Source organism: Myotis lucifugus, unplaced genomic scaffold (assembly GCF_000147115.1).
Source record: "Myotis lucifugus unplaced genomic scaffold, Myoluc2.0 scaffold_185, whole genome shotgun sequence".
In the NCBI taxonomy this organism is placed as follows: domain Eukaryota; kingdom Metazoa; phylum Chordata; class Mammalia; order Chiroptera; family Vespertilionidae; genus Myotis; species Myotis lucifugus.
Genome location: NW_005871233.1, coordinates 273685 through 285585, shown reverse-complemented (window position 1 = coordinate 285585; position 11901 = coordinate 273685). Strand labels below are relative to the sequence as shown.

Below are 11901 nucleotides of genomic sequence, written 5' to 3'. Positions count from 1 at the left end.
AAGACATAAAAGGCATCCAAATTGGAAAAGAAGAAGTAAAGCTGTCCTTATTTGCAGATGACATGATACTTTACATAGAGAATCCTAAAGACTCCATCAAAAAATTATTAGACTTAATAAATGAATTTGGCAATGTAGCAGGATACAAAATTAATACCAAGAAATCTATGGCATTTCTTTACACCAATAGTGAACTTACAGAAAGTGAGACTAAAAAAGCAATCCCATTTACCATCGCATCAAAAAAATTAAGATACCTAGGAATAAACTTAACTAAGGCGGTAAAAGACTTATATGCGAAAAACTATAGGACACTGAAAAAAGAGATAGAGGAAGACTTAAACAGATGGAAAAACATACCATGTTCCTGGATTGGTAGAATCAACATCATCAAAATGTCCATACTACCCAAAGTAATCTATAGATTCAATGCAATCCCCATTAAACTACCAGCGGCATATTTCACAGATCTAGAACGAACGTTCCAAAAATTCATCTGGAATAAAAAAAGACCTCGAATAGGTGCAGCAATCCTGAGAAAGAAGAACAAAGTAGGTGGGATCTCAATACCAGATACCAAACTGTATTACAAAGCCACTGTACTTAAAACAGCTTGGTACTGGCACAAGAACAGACGTATAGATCAATGGAATAGAATAGAGACCCCAGAAATCGACCCAAACCACTATGCCCAATTAATATTCGACAAAGGAGGCAAGAGCATACAATGGAGTCAAGACAGTCTCTTCAATAAATGGTGTTGGGAAAATTGGACAGATACATTCAAAAGGATGAAATTAGACCACCAACTCACACCATACATAAAAATAAACTCAAAATGGATAAAAGACTTAAACGTAAGACAGGAAACCAGAAAAATACTAGAGGGATCCAAAGGCAGCAAAATCGCAAACATATGCCAAAGGAATTTCTTCTCTGATACTGCTCCTAGGGCAATGGAAACTAAAGAGAAAATAAATAAATCGGACTACATCAAAATAAAAAGCTTTTGCACAGCAAAGGAAACCTTCAACAAAACAACAAGAAGACCCACTGCATGGGAGAACATATTTGCCAATGATATCACCGATAAGGGTTTAATATCCAACATTTACAGGGAACTCATGCAACTTAGCAATAGAAAGATAAACAATCCAATCAAAAAATGGGCAATTGACCTAGACAGACACTTTTTGAAAGAGGACATACAGAAGGCCGAAAGACATATGAAAACATGCTCAAAGTCACTAATTATACGAGAGATGCAAATCAAAACGACAATGTGTTATCATCTCACACCTGTCAGAATGGCTATCATCAACAAATCAACAAACAACAAGTGCTGGAGAGGATGTGGAGAAAAAGGAACCCTTCTGCACTGCTGGTGGAAATGCAGACTGGTGCAGCCACTGTGGAGAACAGTATGGAGCTTCCTCAAAAAACTAAAAATGGAACTCCCATTTGACCCAGTGATACCACTTCTAGGAATATATCCCAAAGCCAGAAACACCAATCAGAAATGATATATGCACTCCTATGTTCATAGCAGCACAATTCACCATAGCTAAGATTTGGAAACAGCCTAAGTACCCATCAACAGATGAGTGGATTAAAAAACTGGTACATCTACACAATGGAATTCTACGCTTCGGTAAAAAAGAAGGAACTCTTGCCTTTTGCAACAGCATGGATGGAACTGGAGAGCATTATGCTAAGTGAAATAAGCCAGTCAGAGAAAGGTAAATACCTCATGATTTCACTCATTTGTGGAATATAGAGAACAACATAGACTGATGGACGGGGACAGAGCCAAAGACAGAGAAACAGCGATCAGACTATTAATCCCCAGAGGGAAAGTAGGGGAGGGAGGGGGTAAGGGGAAGAGTTCAACCAAAGGACTTGTATGCATGCATATAAGCCAAACCAATGGACATGGACAACGGGGGGATGAAAGCATGAGTGGGTTGGGGGGGAGGATGGGGATTTTATGGGGGGAGGGATGAGGACACATTTGTAATACCTTAACTAATAAAGAATTAAAAAAAAACTACAACTAAGCCCTGACCAGTTTGGCTCAGTGGATGGAGCATCGGCCTGTGGACTCAAGGGTCCCGGGTTTGATTCCGGTCAAGGGCATGTACCTTGGTTGCGGGCACATACCCAGTGGGGAGTGTGCAGGAGGCAGATGATCGATGTTTTTCTCTCATCGATATTTCTAACTCTCTATCCCTCTCCCTTCCTCTCTGTAAAAAATCAATAAAAAATATATTTAAAAAACAAAAAAAAAACAAAACTACAACTAAAAGACAAAATGAATATCATCCAGAACTACGGGTAGGCTGGCTGATTGGAAATTCTACAACTAGAAGGAAAGAGAAAAGCACATTGAGTCCAGTGGGAGGTGAGTCCAGTGGAAGCATAGAGGTACGGAAGCACGTGAAAGGGGTTGGCAGCTATTGTCTTTTTCAATCGGGAGGGAGATACAAGCTCCCGACTGCTCTGAACTCCAGCTGTGGGTGAGAATTTGGGTACCTAGACTCATACAGAGAAACTGGACTGTCTGGCATCAGGCCGAAGCATGAGGGTGGCTTTCTCCCAGAGGTGCTTGCAATGGTAATTGTTCCAGCACAGGGCCGCGGGACACAAACCCCGGGACCTCTCCGAGGCAGAGCAGACTGGTAGCCATTGCGGTTTGCTCCACCCTGGTGATTCCCTGAGACCCCGCCCCACCCAATTTACAACCCCACCCAAGCTGTGCGCAGAGGCTTTTGCTTACGAATGGCTTGGCCTTTCTCTGCCAGTTTCCCCGCCTGCGGCAGCCCAGCTCTGAGTTCTGGATGCAACAAAGTTGCAATTATAGAACCTAAACAAGCTCCAGATAGCTGCTTTCATCCAGCACCGGGCTCAGAGCTTAGAGCGGCAGTGATGGCAACAGTGTTTCAATTATAGAACCTAAACAAAGCCCAGATATCTGCTTTCAGCAGCCGAGGCCTCAAGCTGGAGCCGGCCTCAGAGCTAAAGCCGGCTCTCAGCTCCAGTGACAGCCATAGAAAGTAAATAAATCCCAGAATAAAAAAAAAAAGGAGAGGCTGGGAGCTTCAGTCACCCGCCAGCCTGAAAACAGCCCTCAGCCCCTCACCCAGACTGGCAAGGCACCCCAGTGGGGACCCCCACCCTGAAGGGGGTGCGGGCAGCCTCAAAACAGCCATCAGCCCATCATCCAGGCTGGCCAGGTACCCAAGCGGGACCTTCACCCTGATCCGGGACACCCTTCAGGGCAAACCAGCCGGCCCCCACCCGTGCACCAGGCCTCTATCCTATACTACAGGCAGGACGGGACAGCGCGAGCTGCCATCCAGGCCCCATGTGCAGCCCTGGGCAGCGGGGCATAAGCCCTGCCCCCAGCCGGGACCCCTGTGTGCCACCTGAGCCCCCAGCCAGGACACCCGTGCCGCCTGAGCCCCACACTGCTAAGCCCCACCCCCAGCCGGGACCCTATGACTATTGGAGAGCAGGAAAGTGCTGCTGGGCCCTGGGTCGCTGTGGTGATCCAGCCATCGGAAAGTAGAAAAGTGCAGCCTGTAGGCAGCCCCAGCTGCACCTGATCCGGGAGCAGGAAAGCAAGCCCGGCCTGCGGGCAGCCCCCAGCTGCGCCTTCTCCCCGGTTGCCATGAGGATCCGGGAGCAGGAAAGCAAGCCTGGCCTGCAGGCAGCCCCAAACTTTGCCTGCTCCCCAGTTGCCATGGTGATCTGGAGCAGGAAAGCAAGCCTGGCCTGAGGGCAGCCCCCAGATGGGCCAGATCAGGGAGCAGGAAAGCCCGGCCTGCGGGCAGCCCCAAGCTGCACCTGATCCGGGAGCAGGAAAGCCCAGCCTGAGGGCAGCCCCAAGCTGGGCCTGATCCGGGAGAGGAAACCCGTCCTGCGGGCAGCCCCAAGCTGGGCCTGATCAAGGAGCAGGAAAGCCCGGCCTGTGGACAGCCCCCAGCTGGGCCTGCTCCCTGGTTGCCATGGGGATCCGAGAGCAGGAGAGCAAGTCCGGCCTGCAGGCAGCTCCAAGCTGGGCCTGCTCCCCGGTTGCCATGGAGACCTAGAAGCGGGAAAGCCCGGCCTGTGGGCAGCCCCCAGCTGGGCCTGCTCCCCCGTCGCCATGGCGATCCTGGAGCAGGAAAGCCTGGCTTGCAAGCAGCACCCCCATCCTGGCCATAGCTCAAGGGAGAATACAACATGCAGTGGAGGCCAGGAGCCTGAGAGATCAACACAGAGGGGCTCCTGCTCCAAGCCTCCATGGTGTGGCTGGGGGCAGGCCCCCAGCAGACACACACACACACACACACACACACACACACACACACACAGTGCCTGCTCTGAGCCTCCAATGTGGCTCGGGGCAGACCCCCAGTGGGGACACACACACACACACACACACACACACACACACACACGGCAACTGCTTCGAGCCTACGTGGCGCGGCTGGGGGGCAGGCCCCAGCAGACACACACACACACACACACACACACACACACACACACGACACCTGCTCTGAGCCTCTGCTGCCAGACTGTGGCCATCAGTAGGACATCCACTGAGGGCTCCCGGACTGTGAGAGGGGCAGGCTGGTCTGAGGGAACCCCCACCCCCCAGTGCACAAATTTCGTGCACTGGGCTTCTAGTAAACATTATATTTAGCCAAACATTTCTCTTTTGAAAATTAATCCTAAAGACATATTTGCATGAATTGAAATGATGTATGAATAAGGGTATTCATTGCAGTATTATTTATATAATTTATTATTATTTAAAAAGTTGGGAACAACTTAAATTTCTATTAATAGGGAATAAATAAGGTAAATTATGGTACAGTTATTTGATAATGTAATATGCAGTAATTTAAGAGAATATCAACTCTATAGAAAGGAAACATGCATTAACATTAATGAATTAACAGTAAATGAAGAAATCAAAGTGTTATCAGATGCTGCCATTAAGAAAAAATAACATCTATATATATAAAACCCTAATATGCAAATAGACCGAACAGCTGAACAACAGGTCAATATGACGTGTGCTGACCACCAGGGGGCACGCGCAGAACATGGCGGGCATTGGCAGCAGGCGGCAGAGTGTGGAACATGGTGGGTGTTGGCTGTGGTGGGATGGTGGAGCAGGTGAGGGGGGCACCAGACCAAGGTGGGGCACCGGTCTCTGTCATCGGGGCAAGCCTCTGGTGGTTACTGAAAATTCTTTGCTCCCATGCGCTGCAGCCCTGCCAGGCATTCACACCTGGTGCCGGTGCTGGCCCTGCTCGCACCCACTGCTGGTGCCTGGCGCCAGTCCCGATCGCTTGGCGCCGTCAGCGTGTGTGAGCAGCAGATGCCGGCCCTGATCGCCCCTGAGGACTTCTCCACCTCCCCCTGCTCCTGAGGGGATTGGGACAGCAGCCACCACTCACATCTGCTGACGGCGCCAGTCCCGCTCATGCCCACTGTTGGCACCAGCCCCAATCACTCTGTGCTGTCAGCGGGTGCGAAGGAGTGGTGGCAGCGGGAGCGGGGCTGCCGGCAGACAGGGGACTGGGGGCCGTGGCGGGAGGGGCCAGGTGGGGGAGTGGAGGATGGGCTGAGACCCACCTGTGTGCCCACTACAGCCTCACAGCCCACAGTTCCTTTCAAGGTGCATGAATTCGTGCACTGGGCCTCTAGTAGGTATATATTTGAATGAATATTTAAGTATTTATATATGCCTTTGGAAGGAAACTCAAAAAACAGGTAAGGTTGTGAGCTGGATTGTCTATTGACAATTTGACATCACTGCTACCCCATAGGAGAAGCTATGAGCTACATTTCTTAGAATCTTCTTTTCCATATGGCTCTTGGTTAAAGTGTCAGAAAGATACTTGCACAACATTTGGAAGGTGGAGGAGAAGGGAGAAAAGAGAATTCTGGTATCTTGATGGAATCCTGACTGTTGCATTGCCTCTGAGTGGTGAATTGGGTAACTATGGGATATGAGTACTACATATCCATTTTATAACTTTTAAATGAAAGTTTCCTAGAGTTGGCCAGTACGAGCCCCTTCAAGTTGGTTCCTGTGTCTTTTTGACATGCCTCCAACATTATTTGAGCACTCCTTAATTTCTTGACAGAGAAAGATAAGAAGTTAAGCTTTTAAAAGCTTAACTTCTACTTTCCCAGCACCAGCCTTTGAATTAGCCATTTCTCTAAGAAACTCTGGTTGCTTTTAAGGGAGAATGATATTTGGAAACAATGACCTAGGTCAGTGGTCGGCAAACTGCGGCCCCTTGAGTGTGGCTCTTCCACAAAGTACCACGTGCAGGCGCGCACGTACAGTGCGATTGAAACTTCGTGGCCACACTCAAGGGGCCAAAGAGCCGCATGTGGCTCGCGAGCCGCGGTTTGCCGACCATGGACCTAGGTGATAGGTATACTCATTTCTTTTAGGCTATCTCTGCTGACAGATAGAACATGTATAAGTATGTGTATATACACACATATCAATCTGTCTGTTTATCTGAAAAAAAAAAACAAGACAGTTCACATGGATACCTCTAATTCCAATCCAATACCACAGGGTTCATTCTAGCCTTCCTTCTTTCCACATCTGTAACTCCCTTTCTTACAGTAAAAAACTTGGTTCCCATTTTTCATAATATAGTATTTGTTCATTCTTAGAATACATATTAAGTAGTTTCAGAATTGCTAATGCATACCATTGTGATAAGCAAACCTATTCATTAGAGTTCATTATTTTTTAAAATAAATTATATAGGATGTCCCAAAATCACGCAAGAAGTAATTTTGATAGAAAACATAGGTTTATAATTAAAAATTATAAATTTTTTATTGATTCATAAAGTATACAGTATAGGGTTATGTATGGAATAGCACATCAGGTAAATGGCCTCCACGGCTTTGCTGGCACATACGCAAAACCATGGTCTTCATTGGTTTTCATTGTCCCTGCTCCTGGGCCATAATTGGTACTTGGTAATGCTTATCAAATTGAAGGGATTGAAATCAAAGGGCAACATATATTAGAATCTGATTCAATAAACCAAGTAAAATTAGGCTTTTATTTATTTTTTTTGTTGTTGTTAATGCTCATGCAAAATTAAAATCTTGCATGAATTTTGGGACACCCTATATAACATGCATTTGATACAATGGTTCAGCTGCTAAACTAACTAAACTTCTTGCCAAGTGGAGAAATAAATACCTTTATTAAAAAAGCTACTTCCAGTTGGGCAGTTAACATCCGGCTAATAGCATCTTAATTGAAATTCCCACAAATTCTTACTCTAGTATCAACCGTTCCACTGAGATCCACACATACAGTGGGGCCTTGACTTACAAGTTTAATTCATTCCGAGACTGAGCTTGTTAAGGAGCTCGTTAACTCAAATTACTCTATCAACTCAATGCAAAAAATCGGCGGAGAGACAGCTGGTATCTCAAAAAACTCGTTAGTCGGGACACTCGTAAGTCAAGGCCCCACTGTATATAGCCAAATGCCTACTTGATATCACCTCTTTGATATCCAGCAAGCATCTCAAACTTAACGTGACCCTCATACCTCCATCCAATATACCTTCTGCATACTCAATATTTTATCTCTTGGTAAATGACACTACAATTCATCCAGATGTTCAAGACAATAATTAGGCACTATATTTAATATCTCTTCTTCATATTCATATCCAGGCATCAACCACTCCTGTTATTTCTACACTAATTTGACATTCATCATTGCCTCTACTATTTACTAGTATGACCTAATTCAAACTACCATCATATCTTACCAAGACCAGTAGTCTCCAAAATAGATTGTATACAAGCAAATCTGCCACTGACATGAAGAGAACTGGGTCAACAGTACAAGTGGAGGTCCCTAGACATCCCCCTTATTTTTTCACCCTCATCCTTTTCCCACACTGTAAAGAGGCCTCATGCTTATATATGAGGTTTGCATGTCTAACCTCTGTCTAGTCTTGCCAAATAGTTGCCGTTTGTATACTTTGAGCACATAAGCAGTGCATTCACTTTTCAGAGGACAGATCAAAAGAATTTTGGACACATAAGAGGTACAGGCAGGCTCTGGAAGTAGGCTTGAAGCCATGTGAGTGGGGAATTCTGGAAACTGAAATACCCAGAGCATGTTTCTGAGTTCTGGACAGGCGTGTCTCTTTGCATATGGACTTCTCACCAGGAAAAAAAGGACTTGGCCAAAGGAAGACCAAATGATGGCCCTTTGAATGTTCAATAATTATTAAAATATTAAATATATTTTATTTTGATCAATTGGGTATTAATAGAAATAACTGAATCTTTAAGAAAAATTTTTGACACTTAGAGCCTTTTGGTTACAGGAAAATAATTTTTTTAAATATATTTTATTGATTTTATATATATATATACATTTTATTGATTTTTTTACAGAGAGGAAGGGAGAGAGATAGAGAGTTAGAAACATCGATGAGAGAAAAACATCTATCAGCTGCCTCCTGCACACCTCCTACTGGAGATGTGCCCGCAACCAAGGTACATGCCCTTGACCGGAATTGAACCCAGGACTGACGCTCTATCCACTGAGCCAAACTGGTCAGGGCTATGTTATTGATTTTTTACAGAGAAGAAGGGAGAGAGATAGAGAGTTAGAAACATCGATCAGCTGCCTCCTGCACACCTTCTACTGGGGATGTGCCCGCAACCAAGGTACATGCCCTTGACTGGAATTGAACCTGGGACCTTTCAGTCTGCCGCTCTATCCACTGAGCCAAACCGGTTAGGGCCACAGGAAAATAATTTAAATTTCATTTTTGTTGCAGAGAACTAAAGCAAGATAATTAATTTAAAAATTTTAAGGATATGAAATTGTTACAGTAAGATTAAATTCAGTGGTAAAAATGGAATAGAAAGGAGTCCAAAATAAGGTACAGTACAAAATTTCTAAATGTTAAAGAGAAAGCTTGCTCAGGTACATTTAATGAATGGTGGTATTGAAAACATGCTAGAAATATCTGTTATACAAACTTAAGAAGAAAATATTGTAAAAGTCAACTTAAAAATGTAAAAGGGGGTACATTATATTTTGAAATTGTTTCAAGAGGAATGTAGCCAAACATCTGAAAGACCATTGCTCTGATTAAGGAAGATGAAACTTAATAAATGATGTATCAAGTTCTACTGTTACAGGCTTCCCATACCAGCTATCTGAATTTTCTTAAGTTGTCACACCTCTGAATCCCAATTACCCCAACTGTAAAACTAGATGAGAATATTTATATGTAGTATTGTGATGAACAAATGAAATTTGCCATGTGTGTTCTATTTATTTGTATTTGAAATTCACAAACTGTGGTAAGGGTAGGTTCTTTACTAGTATTATATTCGGGTATGGATACTTTCCAAATGCCTCAATAAGCAGTGCCAAATAAGCCCTGTAATTAAATTAAATTTGTGCTTTTATCCTTCCCTAGGTAGGGTTATAGGAATTAACATTCTAGTGCAAAGGATATGGGTGGCGAATTAAAATAACTAAGTTAACACTTGGAGTGGGGGAAACGAGTTAAGTCGGCTCGCGTGAATTGCGCGTACTCCGCGGGAGCCGTCTTTAACTCGGTTCATATAGATTTGCGGTGGAGTGCGGGAAACGTGTAAACTCGGGCCGATTGTAACTGCGTATTACCAAATATTTGTTTGTAATCCACCCTTTTGGTGGATGGAGGGTTATAGGAATTAACATTCTAGTGCAAAGGATATGGGTGGCGAATTAAAATAACTAAGTTAAGAAATCATTCTTGGTTTCTTCACTCCCAGTTTTATTTTATTCTCAATTCAGACAAGAACTACTGCATTCAAATATGAAATAACTTTTGAAATTGAGCTCATAGATACAGAGAACAGATTGACGGTTGCCAGAGGGTGGGGCATGGGATGTGGGCAAAATAGGTAAAGGGAGTCAAGGGGTACACACTTCCAGTTATAAAATAAGTAAGTCATGGGGATGTACAGCATGGTGACATAGTTAATACTGAACTGCACATCTGGAAGTTGTTAAAGAGTTCTCATAACAAAAAAAATTATAACTAAAAACTCACATATAATGACTTTCACACTATGAAGTCATAGGGCAAATTAGTGGTTCACCATGAAATATTTATATTAGATGATAACTGAAAGGGTTAAAGAGAATAAAATGGGGGAGAGGAAACTTACTGTATTTAGCAGATATCTTGCAGAAAGCTTGCAGCCTTGAGCACCACATAGCTTAGATAACCAGAGGATACCTGGCAACGGGAGGAACGAAGGACTGGACCCTTACATCAGCAGAAACTGCCTGCAGACAGCAATAACTGATAAAAGCCTTCCCCTCCTTCAGTCAAGGCTGACTCCTTTTTTGGTTTCAGCCCATCTGCACCCAGATGCCTGGAATAAAAGTTTCTTGGATACATTATGGCATCATGTCATAGGTGCGTGACCCTGGCCCACTCTGAACCTTTCAATAACAAAGTGGGGGAAATGTATATTTATTAAATAGAGGCCCAGTGCACAGATTCATGCACATTGCAAGGAAATTAATTAGAAGGTGGCCGGCGGGGCGGGACTGGGTGAGACAGGCTGGACATGCCCTGGAACCAACCTCCCATGGTCCCTTCCTGGCTGGCCACACCTGGGGCAGCGCCAGGGCTCAAAGGGTGTCTGCGGAGTGAGTGGGGTCTCTCCAGCAGGTGGGGTCCCTTGGCCTGGCATGCAGGGATTAGGCCAAAATCAGCAGTCCAACATCCCCCGAGGAGTCCCAGAGTGCGAGAGGGTACTCTGCAAAGTTGCTGTCACTTGGCAGCTCCTGCGTTGAGTGTCTTCCCCCTGGTGGTCATACCTACTGGCCAGTCACCCGGTTGGCTGGTCACTTAACCTTTTATATATATATATATATATATATAGATTAGAGGCCTGGTGCGTGCACCATTGGGATCCCTTGGCCTGGCCTGCAGGGATTGGGCCAAAACCAGCTCTCTGACATCCCTCGAAGGGTCCCAGATTGTGAGAGGGTGCAGGCCAGGCCGAGGGACCCCATCAATGCACGAATCCGTGCACCAGGCCCCTAGTATGCATATAAGATCCAAATTAATCTCTTTCTGCCCTCCCCCCTTCCCTCTGAGTCTGTTCCATGTGTCCATGCCTGTGGTTTCTGCTCCTGTATTGAGTGTCTGCCCCCAGGTCAGTGCGTGTCATAGCTACTGGCCGGTCAGCCAGTTGGCCAGTCGCTTAGGCTTTTATATATATAGACTAGTGGCCCGGTGCATGAATTTGTGCATGGGTGGGGTTCCTCAGGGTGGCCTGTGGAGATCAGGCCCCAGCTCGCGCCCCCAGGCTCGCAGCCCCACCTGGCACCCTGCCATGGCCTGGTGCCACCCCGTCACATGCTTCACCATCTCGCCTGTGGGGCGATCGATCAGGGCCGGGCCACCAGCCCAGCTCCCTCATTGTCTGGAAGCCAGGCAGTGGCCCCACCCCCCGCTGCCACTGCTGGTTGCCATCTGCGGGATGATCGGCGGGGCAGTTGGGTCCCCGCTTGCACCCATCTTGGCCTGGCGCCGCCTGCTTATCTGCTCCACCATCCCACTGCAGTCCTGCTCTTGTCAGGGCCCATCAGGGCCGGCAGTGCCTCCACTGCTGCCTGCTGCCAGTACCGCATCACCAATGCCCGCTATGTTCTGGCTGCCCCCTGGTGGTCAGCATACGTCATAGCAAGCAGTCCAACTTCTGGTCAAACTCCCGGTCAAACAATTTGCATATTAGGCTTTTATTATATAGGATTATAACAAAACTAGAGGCCCGGTGCACAAAAATTTGTGCACTCGGGGGGGAAAGGGGGGTCCCTCA

At 45.9% G+C, this 11901-nt stretch overlaps 1 protein-coding gene across 1 annotated transcript in view; it reads right to left on the bottom strand.

The window, feature by feature from the left end:
* ZNF570 (zinc finger protein 570) overlaps window positions 1–11901 on the bottom strand; it is a 103753-nt gene that overhangs the window by 84461 nt on the left and 7391 nt on the right. The window lies entirely within an intron of this gene.